Source organism: Camelus bactrianus, chromosome 20, assembly GCF_048773025.1.
Source record: "Camelus bactrianus isolate YW-2024 breed Bactrian camel chromosome 20, ASM4877302v1, whole genome shotgun sequence".
NCBI lineage: Eukaryota > Metazoa > Chordata > Mammalia > Artiodactyla > Camelidae > Camelus > Camelus bactrianus.
The window spans coordinates 31,604,106-31,628,670 of record NC_133558.1 but is presented as its reverse complement, the minus strand read 5'-3'; the positions used below and the strand labels follow the sequence as shown (position 1 = coordinate 31,628,670).

The following is a 24,565-nucleotide window of genomic DNA, read 5'->3' as shown; positions in this document are numbered from 1 at the left end:
TGGCTTCTTAGAGGACACAAAAATACGTACCCAAAAGGCTGTAATGGAAGGTGGGGAAAGTAATATGAGAAATACCATTAATGTGCTTCAGGGGAGGAAATATTGCTGCTGAAGAAGAAACGCGTCATTGGAACTGGGCTTTGGAAGACAGGGATGCGGATGTGCTGAGATGGGGTGGGGAGGGCACCCCAGGCAGCGAGAACAACATAACTGTGGGAAAAGGAAACGCGTGTCTAGGAAACATCCAATGGTGCAGCGTGGCTCGAAGGCGGGGCAAGAGCAGACAGACTGACAAGGAACGTGTTGAAAGGATGGATTGACCTACATGAGAGGGTCAGAAATGCCAGCATATGAGCTCTGTTATGTTCGGTAGGCCATGGGGAGCCACAATTGATTTTTTTTTTTTTAAATTAGGGCAATTACAATGGCCTCACTGGGTTTTTTGTATAAAGAACATATGGCATGGCAGAATAGAAGGTGGGAGGAGGTTGGAAGGCTTTTGTTTCTAAGTGCGAGGTAATGAGAGCCTGAGTTACTGTGCTGTCCAGTCTTCTTCCATTTCTTTTTTCTTTAATGATGTCTTCAAGACAAAATTCTGTGTATTTTTTAATTTAGTTACCATATTTATTATCTTAAGTTTTAAAATTAAATTTTTAAATTTTTATTCCATTTTTAAATGTTACACTCCATTCGCAGTTATTACAAACGGTTGGCTGTATGCCCCGTGTTGTACAATATAGCCTTGACCTATCTTACACCCAGCAGTTTGTATCTCCCACTTCCCATCCCATATTGTGCCCCTCCTCCACTGGTAACCACGAGTCTGTTCTCTATAGCTGTCTGCTTCCACTTCTTTTTAAGCCCACCCAACCCTCATTCATGCCACCCAACTGCTGGCCCATCATATGGAGTCTTGACCCACCTTTCTTTGCCTTTTCTCAATCTCCTTTGCCTTCTCCTCTTTCCACTAACCGAGATCCTTGGCTCCCTGACTTCTGCCTTTAAGTCTGGGCCCCATGTCTTTGACCTTCATCCTTACTTTCCTGGTATTCGGACAAGCGTTTTCTGCTGCGCCCTAGGCTTTGATTCACTTTCCCATCCTTGGCTTGTTCCATCATCTCAGGCAGGCTCATGATGCCTCCTCCTCGGCCTCAGCCCTCCCTCATGTACAGGTCAGGATTCAAGGTTGCAAACAGAAACTACTCTAGCGAGTTTAGGACAAAGAAAAAAAATGTTTTAATTTGATAAAGGACGTTTGGTACCTCATGGAATTTTCAAGAGTGATGGTGAGTCAGGCTCAGAGGCACTGCAGCCAGGATCTATGCTCACATCATCTTGTGAGAGCTGCTCAAGGGGAGTGGGTACCACTGCCGCTGGGCACAGGCACCACAGCCCCGCCAGTGACTCAGGAGACTCAATGCCGCAAGTTTCACCCAGGATGTTCTGCAAGGCCTCTATTGTCATTCTTCTGAAACGGTCAATTGCACGGGCTCCTGCTCCCTGAGGTTGTCCCCTGCTGGAGTGAAATCTTTATGATTATGTCTGATGGGTGAAACCTAACCACTCTCAGAGACGGATGCACTGCGGAGTTATGGAAGCTTCAGCCTCAGGCCCCCTCACTTGCGAGACCCCTTCCAAGGCCCTGAGTGAGTCCTAGAAATGGCACAGGTTTGGGAAAATTCACAGAACAACACTTATGAAATTTACACAACATTATCAGCTATGAGTTGTGAAGCTTTAAAAAAACTTCTCTAAATTATTGATGATAATAATAAAAACTTGGACCAATTTTGCTCAAGGAAAGTCTTAAGTATATTTCTATTCTTTTTATAAAAATACAATAAGACCATTGTATGCAGCTAAAATAGTCATACATATATAATAAATAAATAAATGTTTTAAATAATAAAGAAAAATATTAAGGAGCTGCATTAGGCAGTTAATTTAAAATGACATTGCTTTTCTTGACTTGTGATATTCTGGTACTAGTTAGCTTTTAAAACGTGTAATTTGAAACTTTTCCCCTCATTCTAAATAAGTACTTATAGCTCAGGGAATGATATTCAATATCTTGTAATAACCTGTAATGAAAAAGAACATGAAAAGAAATACATATGTGTGTAACTGAAACACTATGCTGTACACCAGAAACCAATACAACATTGTAAACCGACCAAACCTCAATTTAAAAAATAAGTATTTAATTTTTCAACCTAATTTTAAGTTCATAATTTTGCTGCTTTTTTCTGAAAGAAAGTTTCCCCAAACTGGATTAGCTTCAAGCCCCACCAGCCCAAGGTCTGCCCCGGCCGAATCCCTCAACCCTAAATAAATAGGCTCAGAAACCTGTGGGGTAGTTCCCCAGTCAGAGGAAGGGTGTTCAGACATGCCAGGTGGCCCTCAACATGATGAGCGTCCTTCCCACTGTGCTTGAGTTTGTGTCAGGCAGATGGGAAGAGCACTTCTTTTGAGGAAATAGACTTGAGTAGGGTTTGGACAAGGAATGGAGAGTCAGGAACACACAGCAGAAATATTGCATAGACATGTAGACAAGGTGAGACCAGAGGACCCTGGCATAGATAATGATCAGGATAGTGATGCTAAAAGCCAAGATAAAAAGCCAAGATAAAGTTCTCAGAGCTGATCCACATTCAGGGAGGAACTGGGGAGACAGAGTTGGTTTTTGAACATTCTTGCACTCAAATTGTGTTAAGCCTTCGTAAGGACTCAAGCGAGTAAAATCTGCTAATATTAACTCACCATCTCACAGCACTAACGAAGAGGAGCACAAATTACGATTATAAAACATAACTTGACAGCCAAAGGAGGAAAATGAGGTAACGGATTAGTTTAGAAAAATACCAACATGTGTAATTGAAGGGCAAGTGTAACCAAAAGGTAGATTAGGCAAAATGCCATTCCTGCTTTGGTTTTAACCAAATTTTAACTTTTTTACCATAAAAAAAAAAAAAAAAAAGCAAAAGCAGGCAGGATTACCTTAACAAAACATGGTTGTCTTACAGAAACAGCTATAATAGCAGCAGACATTTATAGGGGGCTTTCTACATTCCGTGTATTACGCTAAATAATTTATATATAGTACCTTCATTGTTTCTTTGATTTGTTTGGGTTTTTTTTTTTTTTTCTTTTTGGTGGGGGGAGGTAAGTAGGTTTATTTATTAGATGGAGGTATTGGGGATTGAACCCAGGACCTTGTCCATGCTAAGCATGGGCTCTACCACTGAACTATACCCTCCTGGCCATTGTTGCTTATAACAACCCAGTATGATAAGTGTCCTTATTCCCATTTTACATATGGATAAACTGAGTCTTAGAGTGGTTAAATTACCTGCCAATTTGCAAACAGTAGTCTGGACTCTGAACCCTCGACCAGAGCACACAACTGGAGCATTACATTGCTCTGCACATTCAGCTATCCTGTCTTCGTTATTTTGCTGGAACTCGTCGGTGTGGATAGCATTATGCAAATATATAAGCTTTGTTCCACAACCATCGAAAGTGAAATTTATCTCTGATAGTCTCACACCCATACTAAGGAACAATGGCTCATTCAGAGTTGCACAGAAATAAATCACCAAGTAGACTAGTTTCCCCGAATGGCTGACTTTTGGCGTAGAGCTTGCTGAAGGGAGGCTGAATAACTTAACAGGAGTTTGTTTGAAAAGCAAGAAGAGGGGGAAGGGTGTAGCTCAGTGGTAGCACACATGAGGTCCTGGATTCAATCCCCAGTACCTCCATTAAAATAAGTAAATAAAACTAGTCACCTCCCTCCCACCCAGAAACAAAACAGGAAGAGGAAATTATTTGTACATTGTGGATTACATTTAGTCTTTCTTTTCCTTTTAAGTTTCGGGGGGGAGACTTATGTAACTGGGCTGCAGGGAAGATGAGACCAGGAAGCTACGGGCATCCTTACCCACCGCTTGCCTTTAGGACAATAGACGCACAGGGATAATGAAACAGTCCTGTGTTCCCAGTCCAACCGAGGTAGAGAAGAAAGAAAGCTAAGCAGAGGCTTCAGATTGCTTCCTTTCTCTCTCTCCCGTGCAAGCAACTGGATTTCTCTATCCAGAGTAACGTACCCCACTTTTTAGTCCCTTTAATTGTCTTCATTTTATTCATCTCAGCCGTCTTTCTTATTTATTTGCCGATTGTCTGTCTTTTCCCTACAGCATGCATTTTTCTCAGGGATAATAACACAGGGTAAACATTGGCTCTTGGGGGGCCAAAAAAATCTTAATCTTCCTGTGGATAAGGCTCAGGCATTCACTGTACATAAACAGATACACAGTATATCTGTAGTATTAAAATTTCATAATGGAGCCAGTTAGGAAAAAATGTCAAATAATTTCCTCGGGTGGGGGTCCATGGTGAAAAAGAGTAGAGAAAGACTGTTTTAGGGGGTGAGCTTCAGAAGGGCAGGAACGGCAGAATCCCTGTGGATTGCAGCCGCAGTGTCTAGAAATGTCTTGCACAGAGAAAGGGCGTAATAAATATTCTGAAGCATCAACCCTTCATTTGCCTTGTTAACAACAGGTCACACCCCACATGGTGCCATTCTTTTAAAGGAGGGGGAAGGGGAGTGGGGGATAAGGAATTAAGTAGAGGATTTTTTTTTTTTCTGAAGGAAGCGAGGCAGGTGGGGCAAGAGTACATATATCAATTATCAAGGTGTCAATGCAGAGGTGAAGTTACTGCCCCATGTTTTCAGAAAGCTACTCTGTCACAATTAGCTAATGTTGACTTTTCAATATTTAATTTAAAAACAAGCACACAGAGTTTGAATCAGAACTTGACTGTTTTCTCACGCTTTGCCCGATGTCCTTGCTAGGTATTATTTCTTCCACATGAGCTCAGACTTGAATCTGATGAGCTCAAAGCTGGAACTGCCAAGCAGAGCTGGCGAGTGGGTGTGCATGTGGGGATGGGAGGTCCAGAGGCTCCCAGCCGTCATCTCCCAGTATCCATCCTTGGCCAGGCAGACGCCACGCCCTGCCTCCTAACAGACTAATATTGGGCTCCTTTTAGGTCAGAGTCGGGACAGCTGAAGATAACTGAGACAGTGAGCATTTCTTGTGATCTCTTTCTATTTCCCCAATCCAAGTTCTTCTTCCCACAGCTTCCTCTCGTGCAGTAAAAGTCACAACCCCAAAGAGCTCTGCAGAAACAGAAGAAACGCCACCATCATGATCTGGTGTGGATTTCTTCTTAGTCCTGTGCTTTAAATGCCCGAGGTCATATGGGGAAACTTTTGAGACCAGGATCTTCAAGAACATTCCGTTCTTTAGTGTTGGTCCTGTACACCTCGGTCTCCTGTTCTATACACCCCCAATGGCATGAGATTCCATGTGTTGACTTAGCAGATAGAAACACTCTTTACAACGTAACCTACCTAGATGGAGTTTCTACATATTGATTAGAAAAGCTTTTAAGAAAAGCAATACCAGTAACGAATAGGAAATATATCTCTTTAGGAAAGGTACAATTATTTTATTCTGAAAAGAGGTAACTGAAGAATGCTTTGACAAACACAGACAAGGCATGAAAATATGTCCCCATAGCTCTTCATTCATTTGAGAATAATCTAAATGTTCACAGAAATGATTACCCAAGGATAAATGGTCTGGGAGCATAGAAAAATGGGTTGCATTGGACAAGAACAGATTTCGACTTTGTAAAGTCGGTAGAATTCAGAACACAGGAGGATGTTAGCCTTTGGGACAGGTCCACCCTCCTCTGAGACGTTTGGAGAAGGAGAAGATGATGGGAAAAGGGAAATAGAAGGATGGAAAGTTAGCCAGTTTCCATGGTGGGTGTCTCTTGATCTCTCCCAAAAGGAACCTCAGTAGTGCTCATATTTGAAATGATTTCCCCAGGATAGGTGAATGATACCTATTCCATTCTGGGCTCCTATTCCATTCTGTCATCCATCATGCGTTTTGTGAAATCAGTTGAGCCCTTGAAAGAGTGATGGTCAGAGTTGACAGGTTACTTCCGGGCAATGGAGATCTTAGCCATACTTGCCCTGTATCAGCTGTCCTCCCACATGAGGGTGACAGAGGTCATCACCTTTAAGTGAGAACAGAGAGGAGGAACTGAGAGCTCCGAGTTGGGTAAGAATCTGAAATAGCCCAGTGCAGGAAGTCTATCTGGGAGTTCACATGCCCTGAAAAAGTGTTACTGGCTTTCAGTAATCAATGATGGAGGACAGTTATATAGAATTTTTTTTTTTAAATCTAGAGAATTCAAACAATCAGAGTGTATATTTTGAAGAAAGAGCGAAATTTTGAAAGTACAGGAGAGGCTCTCTTGACAAACCTCCATTTCACCAAGTTTCCAGATGAGCCAGCCCTCTCCACTCTCCCTGGCAGATGTCCATGGCATGCTGTCATGAAAATTACTCATGGCTTGTTCACGACTTTCTAGCTCTCTTCTGTTCCCATCAGTTGATTCTTTTCTTTCTTTCTTTTTTTTTAATGACAACCCAATTTTTATTTCATTTTATTTTTTGTGGGCGGAGGCAATTAGGTTTACTTATTTATTTAATGGAGGTACTGGGGATTGAACCCAGGACTTCACACATGCTAGGCAAGCACTCTACCACTGAGCCACACCCTCCCCGCTACTCCCATCAGTTGAATGGTCTGTCCTAAGTGCACTTGTTATTGTAATTATACCTTTGTTTTCCTTTTAAAAATGATCATATATTAAAATTCACTCTTTTGATGTACAGTTGTACAGATTTTGACTTATTTTATGGGATGTAAGACATTGTATAGATTTGTTTTCCTCAACCAGGCAATTCTACTCACCCTTCTAAACTGAATTACCTATTAATTCTTTGCTTACTGTCTCCTATCTCAGAGCCATCACACATAATGCTCCTCTGCCCCAGAACTCTCATCCTCCCCTCACCTAACCGTGTCCCTCCCTCCCCTTAAAACTCACTCTGTTCTTTCTAGCCCAAATCAGTCTCAATTACTACAATAACCCCACACAGCCAACAGTTTAGATACAACAAAAGTATTTATTTCTCTTTTTTTCTATGAGATTAAAAGTTGCCCAGGAAGGATATATATAAATTAAATAGATATATATAAATATATATATATATCTTAAATAGATATATATATTATATTTCCCCATTCTCCTCCTTTTGGAAACTGTAGCTAATTTTTCCCTCAGTAAACATTAATAGGCTGACTCATGCTGGGACACAATTCTTGCCTTTTCATTTAACAAGAAATAGAAACAGCCAGCCAGATCTAAATAAAGAAAGGAGAATGATCATCTGAGCATCGTATTTCCAAATAAAAACATAATATTTAACATTGGACTTGGAACCTTACTGTAAATTTGGACTGCAACCCTGATTTTTAGAAACCCCCCAAAAGGCATTTAACTTCTGGGTCTGGGTGCTGGTTTTATTTTATAAGATACGAGCTATTCCATGATTGTTTAATGTATGTACAAGGCATCTTTAGCCTATGTAAGAAGATTTGGGCGTGGGAAACGAGAAGCTTTTCTGAAAGGGAGAAATCTCATTAGGGGCAAATGTGTAAGACAATTTTCTAAAGATAGATCCCATCTCTGTGGCTATAAGGTCTTACAACACTACAGAAAGTAAAAATCAACGTTCATGAGCTCAAAATGATCTTAGGTCATGGAGCCCAGCTTCCTAATGTAACAGATGGGGAAATTCAACAGAAGAGTGTTGCTTCCCCTTGCATGAGGAGATTGGGGGAGATTTTGGGTAGTTCATAAGCAGTTCTCAAAAAGAGTTTATAGGTAGTGCAGGAAATCTCTCTTTGACATTGTCTTTGGCACGTGCTGGAGAAAGCGTCACTGCTGAAACTGAGCTACACGTTGTGAGGACTTCCAGCGGTGAGAACTTTGCACAGAACACAAGATGGACAGGCTTACATCAGATTCAGATCCTCCTTGCAGTCAGCTCCAGTGTGGTTTAATAGCAATAACAGGACAAAGGGTTTCCATCAGGCTGCCCCTGTGTAGACATGCAAAGAAAACCAACCTTGTGTGCAGAGCTCATTAGTCCCAGCTGTCAAATGCAAAGACATGCTGTGTTATTGACAGAGAATGCTGTTGAAATTCTGGAGGGAAAAAGTCATCAGTGAAGAACAGTAATGACCCTTGAATGGAGAGTTTGGTTTTATTTTGGGTGATGGTTACTTTGATTAGAAGGAAGAAAATACACCCCAGTCCTGGTTCTGTTATTGATTGTCTGTATAATTTCATTGATCTCTTCCACCTCTCCCCACCCCACTCCACACACACTTTTTTTTTCCTTCAGATACCTCTTAGGACTCAGATAGCAATGCTGAATGAAGAGTAATAACCAATAAAAATAGTTGCTAGGTGTGTATATATATATATATATATATATATATATATATATATATATATATATATATTTACACTGACAGGCAATAAACTTAATGGAGGAAGCAATTTAAAAATATGATAGGTATGCAAATATTTTGCTTTCAATATACTTTTTACTCGATATGTTATTTGGATCCCTCATATTAACATTGTGATGCATTTTATTCCTTGAGCGCAAGTTAAGTTACGCTATGGGGAGGTAGTCCAGAAATGGAATGGTAGAGCCATGACCTCAACAAGAGCCAAATGGCTCTGGAAAGTTCAGGGTAGGTTTGTACACATAAATAATGGAGTGGCATCAGCTATCAGTGCCAGCTATCGGAATTTCAGTTCCTTTTTAAGAAACATATCTTACATTTTGCAATACAGCTGGACAGGTTGCAGAAGACTCTAAGTTAGAGCTTAGCGAAACCTTTCTCATGATAGAAAGGACAGACTACAGAAGCAGGAACCTTTCTGTAAAGCTTCCTGGTGGTTCACAATTCTTAGCAAATATGTCTGATTCTTCCCGCAGAGAAAGGTTTATTTCCAGGAGGGCAAGCCCAAGGGCCAATGCAGTGAAACCCCTGTGTGGTTCAAGATAATTTCCCGAGGTTGAGATAAACGGGGTGGGTGTGAACATACTTACACTCTATTCCATTCCAGGGAAATGACTCAGAATTCAGAAGGTTAGCGCTTCACTTACCCACAGCTATTTTCTGGGCCATTCCAAATACTTGAATCCTGAGGCTATGATTAATTGAGCATCCGATACAATACTGGGAAGCCATACTGCTTCCTAACTGCCCACCAGCTATAGGGCTGGTGGAGGTGAGGAAGGAGAGGGTCACAAATCGGGCCTGTTTGCTTTTTAAGAGGCTGGAGGATAACACACAAAACACAGAGGAGAAAGAGGAGGGCTGGAGGCAAGAGGATGCTCTTTGTTTTCTCAGCATGTCGATAAAATATTTGCCAAGATCAAAAGCAGGAGATACTGGAGTTGAACTCTGCTGTAGGAAGCTTAGAGCCAAAATCAGCTAACAAAATACAAAGTTTTGACATCATTACTAAACGCACGTAGTAAGTACTGTACCTAATAAGTATGTGTTGGCTTATTGTTGCCTTTTTTGTTTGGTTTTCTTGCCTTTCATCCATTTGTTATTGATTTGGGACATAAGATCTCCAAGGGAAGCTTATTATGGTTTAAAAATATGATAACTAGTTGAACAATCGTTTGGGTTATTTCTTGGGAAAAGCGAGGAAAGAAAGCCAAAGTTATCCAGTTATGGAAAAATCAGAAACAAATTAAATTTGCTTTTTAATTGCTCCTCCTTTTTTTCCTCTTGCCTGTAGTTCTGGGAAAGCAGAGTCAACGTGATCTAATTGTAAATGATGGGGATTTGATATGCGGGTTAATGATTATCCACAGGGAAGGAGTGTTTGCCAGGCTTATTCAGACCCAAGGCATTTCTGGACAAGAAGCCATAAAAGCCAAAGCCAAGGAGCCTGATAACTGGGGGAAATTCCTCTTCCTTAATTGGATGCAAAGCATAATAGTACTTAATGTAGGAAAGACATTTAAAAAGTGAATTGTCTCTAGGTACCTTCCCTTGTGTATTTCCTTTGCAGGAAACATGACTGTTTTTAGATCTTAGGAGAGAAAAGCCAGTGTGGTGATAGTTCTGATTAAACTAGAGATTTGTGGTTCTGGAATGTTAACTCCTACTTATTATTATTATTTTTTAATATTATCTCCCTCCTAGTGACTCAGTGTAATACTGATTTTTCATAAGTTACCTTCAGGCTTAAGAAAACACATTTCAGCATTTCCTATTAAAGCTGAAAGACAGAGTTAGCTAAGCTCTTTTTGTTTCCTTCTTCTTCTTTAGGATTTAAAAAATCAAACTGATTTTCTAAAGCTCCTTCCTCAAAGTTCTGAAAATTTCAATATGTTTTATAGGTTTTTCACAAAACCTAGGAATGATTTGAGGCTTAAAAGTAAAATGCCTTGAGGTTTATTGCTAATGAGACCTCAGAGCAAGACGTTGGTCTGCATTATTTAAAAAATCTTTTCTTCCCCCTGTTTTGATTACATTTTTTGAATACTATTTTGCTGTTTGACATAGTAAAGACATTTAGGTAGTTGAAAATAATTTTGTCAGTAGCCAGCAGTAGTTTGTGTTTGGGATGGAGTTGGATGAGTTTTTGTGTGTAAAGGAATGAAACAGGTTCTGTCTACAGGTGCTTATGTTTTAATTGATCTCAAGCTATTGTTAAGTCTGTTTTAACCAGAAATGAATGTCATCTAATCTGTGGCTTCTTCATATCCTTTACGAAGGATATCCTTATCTCTTAAATATTATAGTCAGTTTGCCCCTCCAAAGTCAGGAAAGAGATACTCAAGTTAAAACCCTTCATTTGTGTACCAGTCAGACCTCATTTTTCAGATCCCACAGATTTCAAAATTATTGTTCTTTACCTGCCATTGAATTAGCTCTTTTATAATGGAATGGCAGGGAGGGCATAGCTCAGTGGTAGAGTGTGTGCTTAGCATGCACAAAGTCCTGGGTTCAATCCCCAGTACCTCTATTAAATAAATAAGTAAACATAATTACCCCCCACCACCAAAAGAAACAAACAAGCAAAACAAAATTAACCTGGTTTCTAAAATAAAATATAAATTAAAAAAAAATAATGGCATGAATAATTGACCACAAATTCAAAATGTAAATAAGAATTTAGGAGGACTATTAAAGATAATAAACTATTCCCCCTTGTCTTTAGCAAAACAATTCATATTAATTCATAATAATGAAGGCTTTATTTTAAAAATTAATTTATTTACCACATTATTTACCAAAGGAGTGAAGTTGGACCCTTACCTTACACCATAAACAAAAATTAAGTCAAGATGAATCAAAGACCTAAACATAAGACCTAAAACTATAAAATTTTTGGAAGAAAACATAGAAAAACTTCCTGGCATTAGATTTGATGATGATTTATTGGATGCACCACTAGAGGCAGAGGCAATGAAAGAAAAATAGATTTAAATTAGACCTCATAAAAATTAAAAGTTTCTGTGGCTCAAAGGGGATTATCAAGAGGGTGAAAAGGCAACCCAGAGATTGCGAGCGAGTATTTACAAATCACATGTCTGCTAAGAGGTTAATATCCAAAATACATGAAGAACTCACTCCTGGACACTCGGTTACAAATATACAGATTACCTGATTTAAAAATGAGCAAATGGATGGAATTGACATTTCTTTAAAGACAATATACAAATGGACAAGAAGCATGTGAAAAAAATGCTCAAAATCACTAATCATTAGAGAAGTGCAAGTCAAACCCACAATGAGATACCACCTCATGTCCATTAGGATAGCCATTACTTAAAAAAAAAAAAACCCAAAAAACAGAAAATAACACATTTTGACAAGGAAGTGGGAACACTGGAGCCCTGTGCCCAGCTGGTAGGAATGTGAAATGACGCAATCATTGCGGAAAACAGTAAGTTGGTTCCTCAAAAAGGTGGAAATGAAAGTCCATCGATGGATGAATGAGTAAACAAAATGTGGTCTTATACCTACACTGAAAACTCATTCAGCTTTAAAAAAAGGGATGAAATTCTGATACTTGCTACAACATGGATGAGCCCTGAAGACGTTCTGCTAAGTGAAATAAGCGAAATACAGAAGAACACAAACTGTGTGATTTCACTTCGATGAGGTACATAGGATAATCAAATTTATAGAGAAGAGAGTAGAATAGTGGTAACCAGGGACGGCGGCGGAGCTGGGAGGCAGCAGGGAGCTGTCAATGGGAAGAGAGTTTCCATTTGGGATGCTGAAAAAGTTCTGGAGATGGATAGTGGTGATGGTTTCACACTAGGGTAACGCCACTGATCTGGACGCTTTAAAATGCTTGAAGTTGTACATTTTGTGTTATGTATATTTTACCACAATAAAACAAATCCATTTATGGATTTGGTCTTAATTTGGATTTCCCTAAAAAACGGACCCCATGGGACAAGGACTTAAGAGGAAGTGGTTTATGTGGGACCCCAAGAAGTATTGGTGAGTAGGGAAGAGAGGGAGGCGAGGAAGAGAAGGTGACCAAGACGGTCTGAGTCATCAAGCCAGTTACTGCGGGGAACGACTGAGACTTAATCCAGCTGGGAACTCTGGGAGCCAGTAGAGCATAGACCTCAGAGCTGACTCCCTGGGGATGAGGGGCAGGGGTATTGTTCCATCCGTCCTCATTGGTCAGTGGCTTCAGGGCTGCCACCCAGATGTCCAAGTCCTCCGAGCCAGGTGCAGCAGAGTGGACTCCAGAGTCCAGAGGAAGTCCGTGGGCACAGGGACCCGATGTCGGCAGCTGGACACGGTAAAGGCTGAGGCTGCTGACACCATCTGCCCCAATATATGTAAATAAGACTTTTTTTTTTTTTACTAATTCAAACTGGATGGCATTAATTAAAATTGAAAGAGCTTTCTTGATTAGGCAAATCCTACAGACCTCCTGTATGGGAAGCATATATATTAGGTGCCACATCACCCCCTCCCTGTGACTGTCTGCCTTTAAACCATCTCCTCTGCCGTGTCCCCAGCTTCTGTTCAAGTCTTCACTTCCCAGTCTGCTCCTCATCCTCTGCTCTGGTAAGAAAAAGCACACAACAGCCTTCTTTTCTGAAGATGGGAAACTTGGACAAAAAAAGAAATGTTTTCTTTAATTATACCCAATATCTTGTAATAATCTATAAAGAGAGATAATCTGCAAAAAAAAAAAAAAAAAAACAAAAAACAAAAAACACCAAAAAACCCAAACCTGGATCACTATACTGTACACCCAAAACTGACATAGTGTTGTAAATCAACTCCACTTCAATTAAAAAAAGAAAACAGAAAAGAGAAATTTGCTTTCTTCTGAATGTAATTAAATCTTGTTTTATTTTTGTCTTTTCCAAATACATATATGAACAGTTTTCCTGTATTAAGTAAATGAGGAGGGTGGGAGGAGTAGGGGGCAAAGATGGCGGAGAAAGCTCTCGAAGGACAAGAACTGCGCAGGGCGCTCCAGAACCAAACTACCCTGTGCCTATGGAGTAGTGAGAACCATCAAGGCTTAACTTCATTTACAATTCAATGAACACCAGGGACAACTCTCACTGTGAGCCTATTTATTGTGGAATTGTTTGAAACTTTGCAACTTTCTCTTTGTTTGGTGTGTTGATCCCTTTCCTGTTTCCTGTTATAATTAAACAGTGAAACCAAACCTAACCAAACAAAAAGTCCCTGGAAAATCTTTAAAAGATTATGCGGTTTCAAGGCGGCCAAGGGGTCACACTTTTTTGATGCATGAGACCCTAGGAGGGCTGACATCCTCATGGAAACACCATTGAAAAAGAAGCTGATGGTTCCACCCTGATGGGAAGAAAAAAAGCCCACCGAATTTTAACCTTTGACCTCCACTACAAGTTGCCACTCTGGCTGGGAGCTGAAGAAATCCCCACAACCTGGGGTAGTGGGAAGCCTGGAAGGCTGTCTCTTGGCTTACTAAGCTGAATCAAAACATTCCCCATAGAAACATTTTAAAATGTGATGGTTAGGTTCTGAAGTGCTGACAGCAAAATTACAGTTTAAATAGGCTTTGTGGTCTTAAGACGTAATGACTTACCATTTCTCACTCTTGGGACCAAACCCATTTTCACGTCAGGAGATTCCTCCACTGGATGATTTACTGAGAAGAAAAGTTCATGTTAACCACTGTGGAGAATTTCCTTTCACTTACCTGCCCGGCTTGTGCTTTTAGATTTATACGTGTGTAAGTTTAAACATGCCCTTTCTGAGGTAGGAATACTTGACTTAAAAGTGAGCTTTTATATGAGCTATCAAGCCATGAAGAGACATGGAGGAAATGTGAATGCATGCTATTAAGGGAAAGCAGCCAGTCTGAAAAGGCTGCCTGCATGATTCCAACTATTTGACATTCTGGAAAAGGCAAAATTATGGCGACAGTAAAAATATCATTGGTTGCCAGGAGTTAGAGGGGAGGGAGGGATGAACAGACAGAGCATAGAGAATTTTTAGGGCTGCAAAACTGCCCTGGTTGATACTTTAATGGTGGATACATGTCATTATACATTTGCCCAGACCCATAGAATGTACAAGCCTAAGTGTGGACCGGTTGCTGGTGGATGTAACCAGTTTCCAGGTTCTTGTTCCGTCCCGGAAGGAATTCAGAGACAAGACGCAGAGGTTAAGAAAGTAAAGTGAGGGTTTATTAAGCGATAGGCTGTACACTCTCAAGGGGAGAGCCGGCAGGCTCAGGTGAGCGGCTGCCCTGAGGTTTTTTCGCAAGCTGGTTACATAGGGTGTAAAAATGAATGGGCGAAATATTCACTGGAGAGGGAAGGGTTTGGGGTCGTAGTCCCTGGTATTCATCCCAACTCCACCTTCCCAAGGGAGGGAGGGATTTTTGTCCTAATTTAGTCTGGATTGGAAACGTCATGGCATCAGTGCATGATGGATACTTCTAATCTGCAAGGCTAATGTTACTGAAGTGAGGGCATAATGAGCAAAAGGTTACATTCGGACACTGGAGATTCCTCTCTTTTCCCACCTTTTTTTGTTGGCCTCCAGGCTGCTCATCACCCCAAAAAGTGTGACCACTTATCAGTCCAGAGGATCCTGCTTTTCCTTCTCTGCCCACGGACCCCTGGTGCTTATGTGATGTATGGTTTCCTGTGTTTGGCCTGTGTCTCTCCTTTCTGCCCAGTTCCTGCCATTTGGCCTGAGTCCCCCTTTCTCTGCTCTTATCCAGCTATCACCTGCTGTAACAAACCCTCATGTGAAATGAGGACTTTGGGTGATAACGATACAGCAGGGCAAATTCATCAATGACAACCAACACACCACTCCAGAGGGGGATGCTGATCATGGAGGAGGTGTGCGTGTGTGGGGCCACAAGGCATATGGGACATCTCTCTACCTTCAGCTTAATAACGCTGTGCACTAAAACTGCTCTAAAAAATAAAGTCTATTGGGGGTGGGGGTGTAATTAGGTTTATTTATTTATTTTTAGAGGAGGTACTGGGGATTGAACCCAGGACCTTGTGCATGCTGAGCAGGCGCTGTACCACTTGAACTATATCCTCCCCTCTGAAGTCTGTTTTTAAAAAAAGATGGACTGTAAGTTCAGCTAGTGTGTGCTTAACCCATATGCGACTGCTTTCCTTGCTAGAGTCTTGGGTGGATTTTGCCACCTTGTGGCCAATCGGGGAACTGTCAACTGCAAGATGGCCCTTCCCTCAGAGGGAGGCTTGGTGAACTTAAAACAAACCAAACCTGCTTTCAGATACTCACTGCTCACAGCTCAGCAAATTCCACCAAAGATAAACTAACTCTCTCTATCTCTCCCTTTCTCAATCCCCCCCTCCCACACACACACACAGCTGAATTCTCCTCTTATAACCTTCCCTCCCAACTATTGCCCATCATTTCCATTCCCTCTCTCACAAGGCAATTTTGCTAGTTTTCTTCTCTCTCCTCCCTCTTATTTTTCTTACTTTGTGAACGCCCTCACTCAGGTTAGTGAAAGCCATGTGTTCCAGAACTACTTTAGGCACGCTGAAACCAATGTTATAAACTTTAAAACTTCTGTGGGTCCCAGAACAGCCCTTCCTTCAAGCATCTCCTCAAGCTTGAGAAGGGGTGACTGCTTACTCCTCAGTTACATCCGCTTTCCCCCCAATCACCAGTATTTAAGGTAACATTTCAAAATCACTTAAAACATTACTAAATACATCCGCGGGTTTGCTGATATTTGCCCAAGGAAAACTGGTAGGGTAAATCAAGAACTAATAAAAATGATGTCCTGTAGGGGGCGGCAGAGAACAGGGTTGAGATCAGGAATAGAAGAGACTTCCCTGAATGTGGATTTTAATTTATTTGTTTGTTTGTTTAGGTTTTGTTTTTGTGCTCCTTTAGAAAGTGGCTTTATGGAAGTATCATTTACAAAATAAAAAATTCACTCACATCAAGTGTGCAATTCAATGATTTTTAGTAAATGTACAAAGTTATGCAACCATCATGACAATCTCATTTTAGAACATGTCCATCAGCCCCTCTCCCTCCCAAATTCTGCCCTCCTGTGAAGTGACCCCGTTCCCACCACCAGCTCCAATGTCTCACAAAGTCCATCGTAAGCCCAGCTGCTTCCCCTCTGACCTTAACCCGGATGACCTTACGGCACAGCTCCAGGGCATAGCATTCACATGTAATCCACGTAAGTGGTACCTCGTGGAGCTGTGCTGCACCCCAGGGCTGCACCCTGATCTCCAGTGCATGAAAGAGAGGTTATAATAATAAGCAATGGCAGACTATCATGGTGTGTTTAGAGCCAAGACTTACTGCAACAAAAGTTTTCCACCGCTCAATGCTGTATTCATGTTAGAAAGCAACACTATTTGTAACAGTAGCTGAAGATTTTTAATCTCTACCATCCAGTTAAAAAAATTAAGAATGTGATTATTTGCGGTTTTAAAAATAGATTTTAGTTTCAGAGCGGTTTCAGACTCACCGCAAAATTAAGTGGAAAGTACAGAGATTTCCCATATACATTTCTCCTCCACATCTGATTATGGAAGGAATTAGTTATGGGCTTATTTATTCATTCATCTAATAAATACCTGCAAAGTATTTATATATGCCAGGCACTGTTTTTGATGATTAAGAATAAACAGTGAACAAAAACAGACACGGCCCCTACCCACAGAACCTGTTTGGAGAAGTCAAACATTAATCAAATAACTACACACACATATAATTGTGGCAGTTGCTGGGAGACAGGGCTTACGTCTGTAAAAAGTATAACCAAGAATTGTGCGTGAGGACAGATGGTGTGTCATCTACTTCTTTTTCAGTTTTTTCCGCATCATTCCCTAAGCTTTTTGCGCACAAAACTCTCCTTTTTTCTTTCATTCAATTCCAACCCTCCCCTTTACAGAAATCCAGACAAAACAGATCAGACGAGGAGTCACCAGCTCTCTAACCCCATCAACAGCTACAATCTGAATACAATTCTGTGAAATGGGAACATCTAGAATGCTAACTTCAGGCAGCCTTCTTCTGAAAAATCTTGATAAAAGGAGCCATGATTTTAGACCAGGCGGAAAAATCTTCTCATCAATGAATGGAAGAGTAAACTTAATTCAGTAAATGTTAATTTGTACATCATAATTGAGAGGCCACAGTTATTAAGCATATGGGCTTTGGAGGCTGATTCTAAACACTACTTACTGTATATTATTTGTGCAACCTTTGGCAAGTTGGTTTGAGACAGGAGGGAAGGAGGCAGGGCACAGCCACTCAAGGAATGACGGCAATTTAACACCAAAATGGTGGAAGATTCAACTCCTAGTTGGCCTTGAGGATTCAGAGGTTTGACTTCTAGTAGACCTTGAGCTTCATTGTATGCTCATTGTAACAGCGTGATCAGTAACATGCCTACAGGTGCCATGACAGCCCCAAGGCTAACTGCAAAAGGCCAAAGAATGGGCTATGGCCCAATTCCTGGTAATCCCAGCCCCTTCCCCAGGGCAGTTGGAATGATCCCACCGGCAGGGCGTGTGAAGCTACAGAGACCATAAAAAGCGACACAAGCGAAAAGAGGCATTTTTTCGCTCTCTCCCCTTTGGAGACAGCCTGCATTCTGTCTATGGAGTGTGTACCTTTTACTTTTGCCTGAGCACCCCATTCCTACACCTTTTTCCTTGCCTTTCTCTTGCCTGACACTCTATGCAGTATGTATCTCTCTAAATAAATCTACTTTTACTCAACGGTGCCTCACACTTGAATTCTTTCCTGCACGAAGCCAAGGACCCACACTTGGTGGGGCACGTTCCAGGGGCTCAACTGAGACCTGGGACTCAGCCCTCCTCATGTCCCACGTCCATTTTCCTGCATGATCTCAGTCACTCTGTGTCTCAGTTTCCTCATCTGGAAAATGGGGCTAATAAGATATAGTGCCCATTTTGTGGAGGAGCTGTGAGGATTGGATGAGTTGATAGGTGCAAAGTGTTTCAAATATAATTTATCAAGTTTTACACTAATGATTTGTGCACATAACAATATGCATGTTATTTTAAAAACTAAAAAAAATATATATAATAAACACCTAGTACTTATAGATAAAATAGATTGGTGGTTGCCAGAGGTGGGGGGTGGAGGTGGGCAAAATGGGTGAAGGAGGTCAAAAGGTACAAAATTTCACTTACAAATAAATAAGTCATGGGAATGTAATGTAAAGCATGGTGACTAGAGTTAATAATAATCTATTGCCTGTTTGAAAATTGCTAAGAGAGTAGATCTCAAAAGTTCTCACCCCAAGAAAAACAATTTTGTAACTATATGTGGTGGTGGATATCATCTAGACTTACTGGGGTGGCCATTTAGCAATAAGTACAAATAATGAAACTTCATGTTGCAGCCTGGAAGCTAATACAATGTTATATGTCAATTATACCTCAATTGAGAAATGAAATAGAGCTTCATGTTAGACTACCCCACTACAAAGGGAATTAAAAGTGATGAAGTTTGCATTTTGCTGTACACTTGAAACTAACACAATATTGTAAATTAACTACACTTCAATTAAAAAAAAAGAGAGAGAGAGAGAAATAGGATGGGGCAAAAAAGTGACGGATTTTTCTTTGCAGAATCATCTTAGGCCAATGTATATCCAGATTCCTGTCAAAGTTCAAAGAGTTCAAAACCTTGAGAGGATTTTAAGCGGGATACATGATTCCACTTTGGGTAGCCTGTTATCTGCCACTAATCCACATGTCTATTTTTACCAAGAGATCTAAGCGTAAGGATTCACGATATTCTCAGAACTGGAGCGCCCTCAGAAAGTTAGCTTTTTGAAACATGCAGTTTGTAGCAGATGCGTGATTAAGAAAATAACTAAATCTCTTAAGACAACAATTTTTAGATGGTTCTACATCCTCCAGAATCTCTTATCTGATTTAATCTCCTTAGTAAATCAAAGCATTTGTTCTAAGGTTGACGACCAGCTTGGAAGGTATCAATGGATGGGATCTTAAAATAGCCCTGGGGATACTTCGGATTATGTGCAACAAACCAAAAAAACCCCAAAACACAGAACAACTACAGTCTTCCCAGGGCTTTATAAAATGATAAAAGAAACTACTATTTGCTTAGTTATGGGTTTCTGCCTAACCCTGTTTGCAGAAATACTTCTGAGACCAGCCTTGGTGATGGCCGAGATATCACACATCTACGACTCAAGTATGGTGCTAAACGCTCTTGATTTCAGTTTATTATTGGGGTAAAGTGTTCTTCTTGGTTGGAGCTCTTGGCAGATTTCCCTCTTGCCTATCCCGTCACCACTGCGATCTTCTCCACCTGCACCTCCTCCTTGATTCAGCTGCGTCTGGGGTTTGGGAAGATGGTGAAAACAGAGCACTGTGCTGCCTCTGCCCTCCCCCTACCCCCGCAGTATCAGCTCAGCGACAGACATAAGGGATCTCCATCCCAGATGGGTTTTTATCCTGTGGTAACTTATGTCCGTAGGGCTCAGTGCCATCTTTGAAAACCTGTTTGCCTTAAGCTCAGGAACATGCCTTCACACCCACATATTTCATAATTTTTCCTCTTCACACCCCTATGACCAAGGAATATTTGCAAATTCTTTTGGCTGAGTAACTGGTAATTTATGTGAGACATTCTTAAGTACCTACAGCCTGACTTTGTCTTCCACCGAGCTCCTGGTTGGGACCACAATCCCCCGTCGGATTCTTTATGAATGACTGGAGTGAATCTGGTCCTCAGCGATGGGGACTGAGCGGGTGACATCAGTTAGGGAGCCAGGTGTTTTGAATGACCTTAAAAGACTGGAATTTCCTAGGTTTCCTCTTGTCCTCCCCGGGGTATTCATTCTGATAGCTGCAATTTCTGGCTCTGTGTTGATGACCATCGATTCTATCCTTTAAACCCCAAGCTCTCTTCTGAAATCCAGATCCACGTAATCAGCTGGCTGGTGGGCATCTCATCTTGAATATGTCTCTGGGCCACCCTGTGGAATCCATCATCGCTTTCCTCCCCTCCCCACAAGCTGCTGCTCCAGAAGGTATTTTTTTTATCTCAGTGAACGACATGCCGTCCACTCAATTTCTCCAAGCAGATGTCAGACTTAATTCTTTCCTTCAACATCCTCCGACCTGCACACGTAGGCACCCCTTTTCTGTCTTACTCAACATAGCCCAGATCCATCCAATTCCCTTCATGTCACCAACTCCACCCTCATTGCCACTCTAAGAGCCCACCTGCGCTTCTGGCCTCTGATCTTGTCCTTTTCCAATTTTCTGAAGGCAGCGAGAAAGATCTTTCTAAAACACAATTTAGATGCTGTCACTCCTCGACTTAAACTCTTTCTAGAGCCCTGTCCTGCCGTCTCAGTGAACACCAGCTCAGCAGACTACTTCTCACTGCTTTCAATGCTGTCTTCCTCCCCCCCTCCCCCCACTTCTATCTTGCTAACTCCTAATGAATTTTAAGCCTCAAATTTATTTATTATTTCCTTTGGGAAATCTTCCCTGAATTCTTCAGATGAGGTTGGCTCCTGTATTCTCACAGCATCTTGTGCTTACCCTTCGTAACAGTTATGTTATTTTATATTAACTTGTCCGTCTCCTTCATATACTATAAGTTCCTTGCTAGGGGGAACTGTGTCTGGTTCAGCATTGTACCAGGGTCTAGTAAGCATCCTGCAAATATTTACTGAATGAATGAATGAATGAATGAACCAATCCATCTCAGGCAAGACCATGAGCGCTCATAAGTTGTTAGTACATGTGTATGTGCCCTACGGCAGCAGCATAAAATATAAAGTGGCAAAATTTAAGATTCTGTGATTCCAAAGAACAGAGTGGTGAGCCATTAATGGCAGTGTTTGATTCTTGCTATTCCTGAAGGTACTGGAGTACACCAGAAACTGACACATTGTAACTGACTATACTTCAAGTTAAAAAAAAAAAGGAAGATATTGGAACTGTGAGTGAAACATGTCACCTGCCATAACAGTAAACCAAGGATGTTGTGGCCATCAAGCCAGCAGTCACTACATCTGCCCCCATGCCCCTCGAGGGCTCTCAGGATGGAGAAAGCAGGGTAGGGGCCCTAGGTGGGTAAGGTGTATATCCAAAGAATGGCTCCAGTAAGCCCAGACTTTTGCACCTTCCCCTGCAGAGAAAAGAGCTAAATTCATTCACTTGAGCTGTCCAGTTTCCTTTGATTAACAGTAATCTTTTGATGTTCCAACTACCTGGTTTTTGTTGCAAGAACTCCTATGTATCCTGGCTCCTCCCTTCCCTCCATCTGAGAGGCTGCCTCCCAGGCTTAAGACCTCAGCAAGTCCATGGAATAAAAAATAATTTTCAACTTTTAGCTTGTGCATTTTTTTTTCAGTCAACAGAATGAAGCATATAAAAAAAAGGCAAGATAATAAACTCATTTATTAATAAACAACGACATTATCAGGGCCTGTTGGGTGCCAGGCCTTGTGAGGGGCTTCGGACACCCCGAGGTCATAAAACCTAGTGACTGTTCTCCAGGAGTTCACAGTCGAACGGGTGACAGGCTCACAGAACATTAGAGCAGGAGGAGGCACAAAGGAAGTTCAATTCAGCCCCCTCGTCTTACAGATGAGATCTAGATGATTCTACAGTGTCTTCCCAATTATTCAGTAATTGTTTAAAAAGAGGATGCTTTTCCCTTTGCACAGCCACACTTCCCCCCACCTTCAATTAGCTACCTCCTAAAAAAGGGAACTCTGTACCACACAGCCAATATAAGCTCACCTTGGAAGCGAAAAAAATGTGTGGTCTGCCAAAACTGCCTGGAAAGATACATTTCTATTTAAAATCTTGGCATCGTAAATGCTTTAGGAGGAAAAAAAAAAAAACTGTGTGATAGTTAAAATGATCATTAATTAAAATCATAAAGCTATGTTAGTAAGATGTGGGAAGACACCACATAATCGTTTGACTCAAGCATTTTATTGACAGGAAACTGGTTTTAAAGGAAAGATTGTTATTATTAAGCTAAGAGAGAATTCGTTTTTAATGGATGTTTTAGAAGTTTCGGTAAAGTGACCATTTGGGCACATTTCAACGTGTTGATGTCACGCAAAGATAGGCCAACTGGTTTGCATCAGGTGAGAGATGAGGAAGTGGCCTGTCAAAGGTTGTTTTTCTTGGATGAAACAGGCCTTATTCATAGGGTGTGTGCCCCACCGTAGGAGACAGAATAAGGCAGCCTAGAATTAAAAGGTTGAAAATACCTACATCTTCAAGACAGAAAACCAAAAATGCTCACTTCTGGAGGGCAGTCGATGCCCTAAATATCTTCGTTTCACTCACATGTCATCTGTTCCTGCAGCTCTGAATGCCCAAAGGTGGGGTTTCGCACATTCTGTGTTTATATTTAGAGGGTCACTGACTTTAAAAGATCTCACATGTGCAAAAAGTTATGCTGAAGAGGTTCAAATAGACTGGCCATTGATGATAGTTGCTGTATTGTTACACGATTACGTCTACATACATGAGTTATATGTTACAGATGCTATTACACGTCATATACATGCTGCACTGTTATCCATTACATACACATGCATGAATATGCACATTATTACATGTACACATCACTATTACATATACCTGCACCGCATTATTACACATGTGTTTTGCTATTACATATACATATATGCATTGTTACAACGACTGGGAGCAATTTTGTTAATAAATCAGACTGTACTTCAATCAAACTTTGGGCATGATTTTCCCTGTCTTTTTGATTTTTATCATCCATGAGAGAGGGGGGAGAGAAAAGCTTTCCCTTCTTCCATCATTTAGTGGAGTGGCAATGATACTGTTCCTTCAAGTAGAAAAGTCAAAAGTCACATCTCATCTCAGAGATTCAAACAGATTTAATTTACATGCTGAACGCATGTGATCTGGACTGGAACGCAGTGGAATTTAAAGCAGGCACGCTCACCACAAAGAGGAAAACACCCTGCATTTTCTAATTACATAAGCAGTGAGGCTTGGATGCTAGACGATGGGGGAAAAGAATCTCTAGGCAAGAATTGTGATATGCTTTTTCAGTGCTCACAGCACTGACTCCCTTGAACGTACATTTTGAAACGTGTGCCTGCTGCTCTGCCTCCGCTGCTCCCCGGCTCTGCTGGATGAAGCTGGCCGTTTGCCCTCTGCTATTTTCTATCCTTGTTTTGAGCGTGTGAGGCTTACTTCCCTTCTCAAAGGGTCTGCTTCTAGAGATTAACAATACATTGAAAAGAATTTTTGAAAAAGAAAAGAATATAATTTATTTGCTTATTATGTGTTGCATTTGAGCCTATTTACTATGTTTTTTTTTTTCTGGTTTTATCCTTATCTTTTTGAAAATTTTTTAAATTCTTTTTTTTTTGGTGGGGGGTAGTAATTGCCTTTATTTACTTTTTTTTAATGCAGGTGCTGCGGATTGAACCCAGGACCTCACGCATGCTTACGCATGTACTCTACCACTGAGCTACACCCTCCCCCACCATTTATGATGTTTTATGCTATTTTAGAAGGATATATGTTTTGAATTGGTTTACCAATATAATTTCCTCAAATTTGGGATTATGACCTCATTTTGCACTTGAGGGGACACGGTGTGTAGATGACTTGCCCATGTTCTCCCTGCTGGTCTGTAGGGGAGGAGCCAGGATTAGAAACCAGAGGCAGGATTCTCTGCTCCATCACTCTCTCTGTAAACCGAATACTCCTCCTCCAGGCAGTCACCCCAGCATCGAGTCCCCAGCGTCCCCAGCCTCTGGTAATGACTCAGCAAATACTCTTGCAATCAAGGGGAACCCTAACTGCAGACTTACTCACCGTATCAAGGGAACAGCCTTTGCAGGATACGGAGAGCAAGGCAGACACACAGACAAAGAGGCTAACGTGGGACCAAAGCACCACATGCTGCTTCCCTCACCGCTTTCCAGCCCAAAGGAGAGAGACTTCAAAATGACCCCAAATTAATCCTGCATAAGTAGGACAAAGAAATCAAAGCAAGTATTGCCAGCTCCCTCGAGA

The 24,565-nt window shown here is 41.2% G+C and overlaps 1 long non-coding RNA gene across 1 annotated transcript in view; it reads left to right on the top strand.

Moving 5' to 3' along the window:
• Positions 1–24,109, top strand: part of LOC123613920 (uncharacterized) — a 35,809-nt gene extending 11,700 nt beyond the window's left edge. Inside the window, exon 3 of the long non-coding RNA XR_012501157.1 lies at positions 23,957–24,109. This is a non-coding gene — a long non-coding RNA (uncharacterized LOC123613920). The remainder of the gene's footprint in view (positions 1–23,956) is intronic.
• The last annotated feature ends 456 nt before the right edge of the window (positions 24,110–24,565 follow it).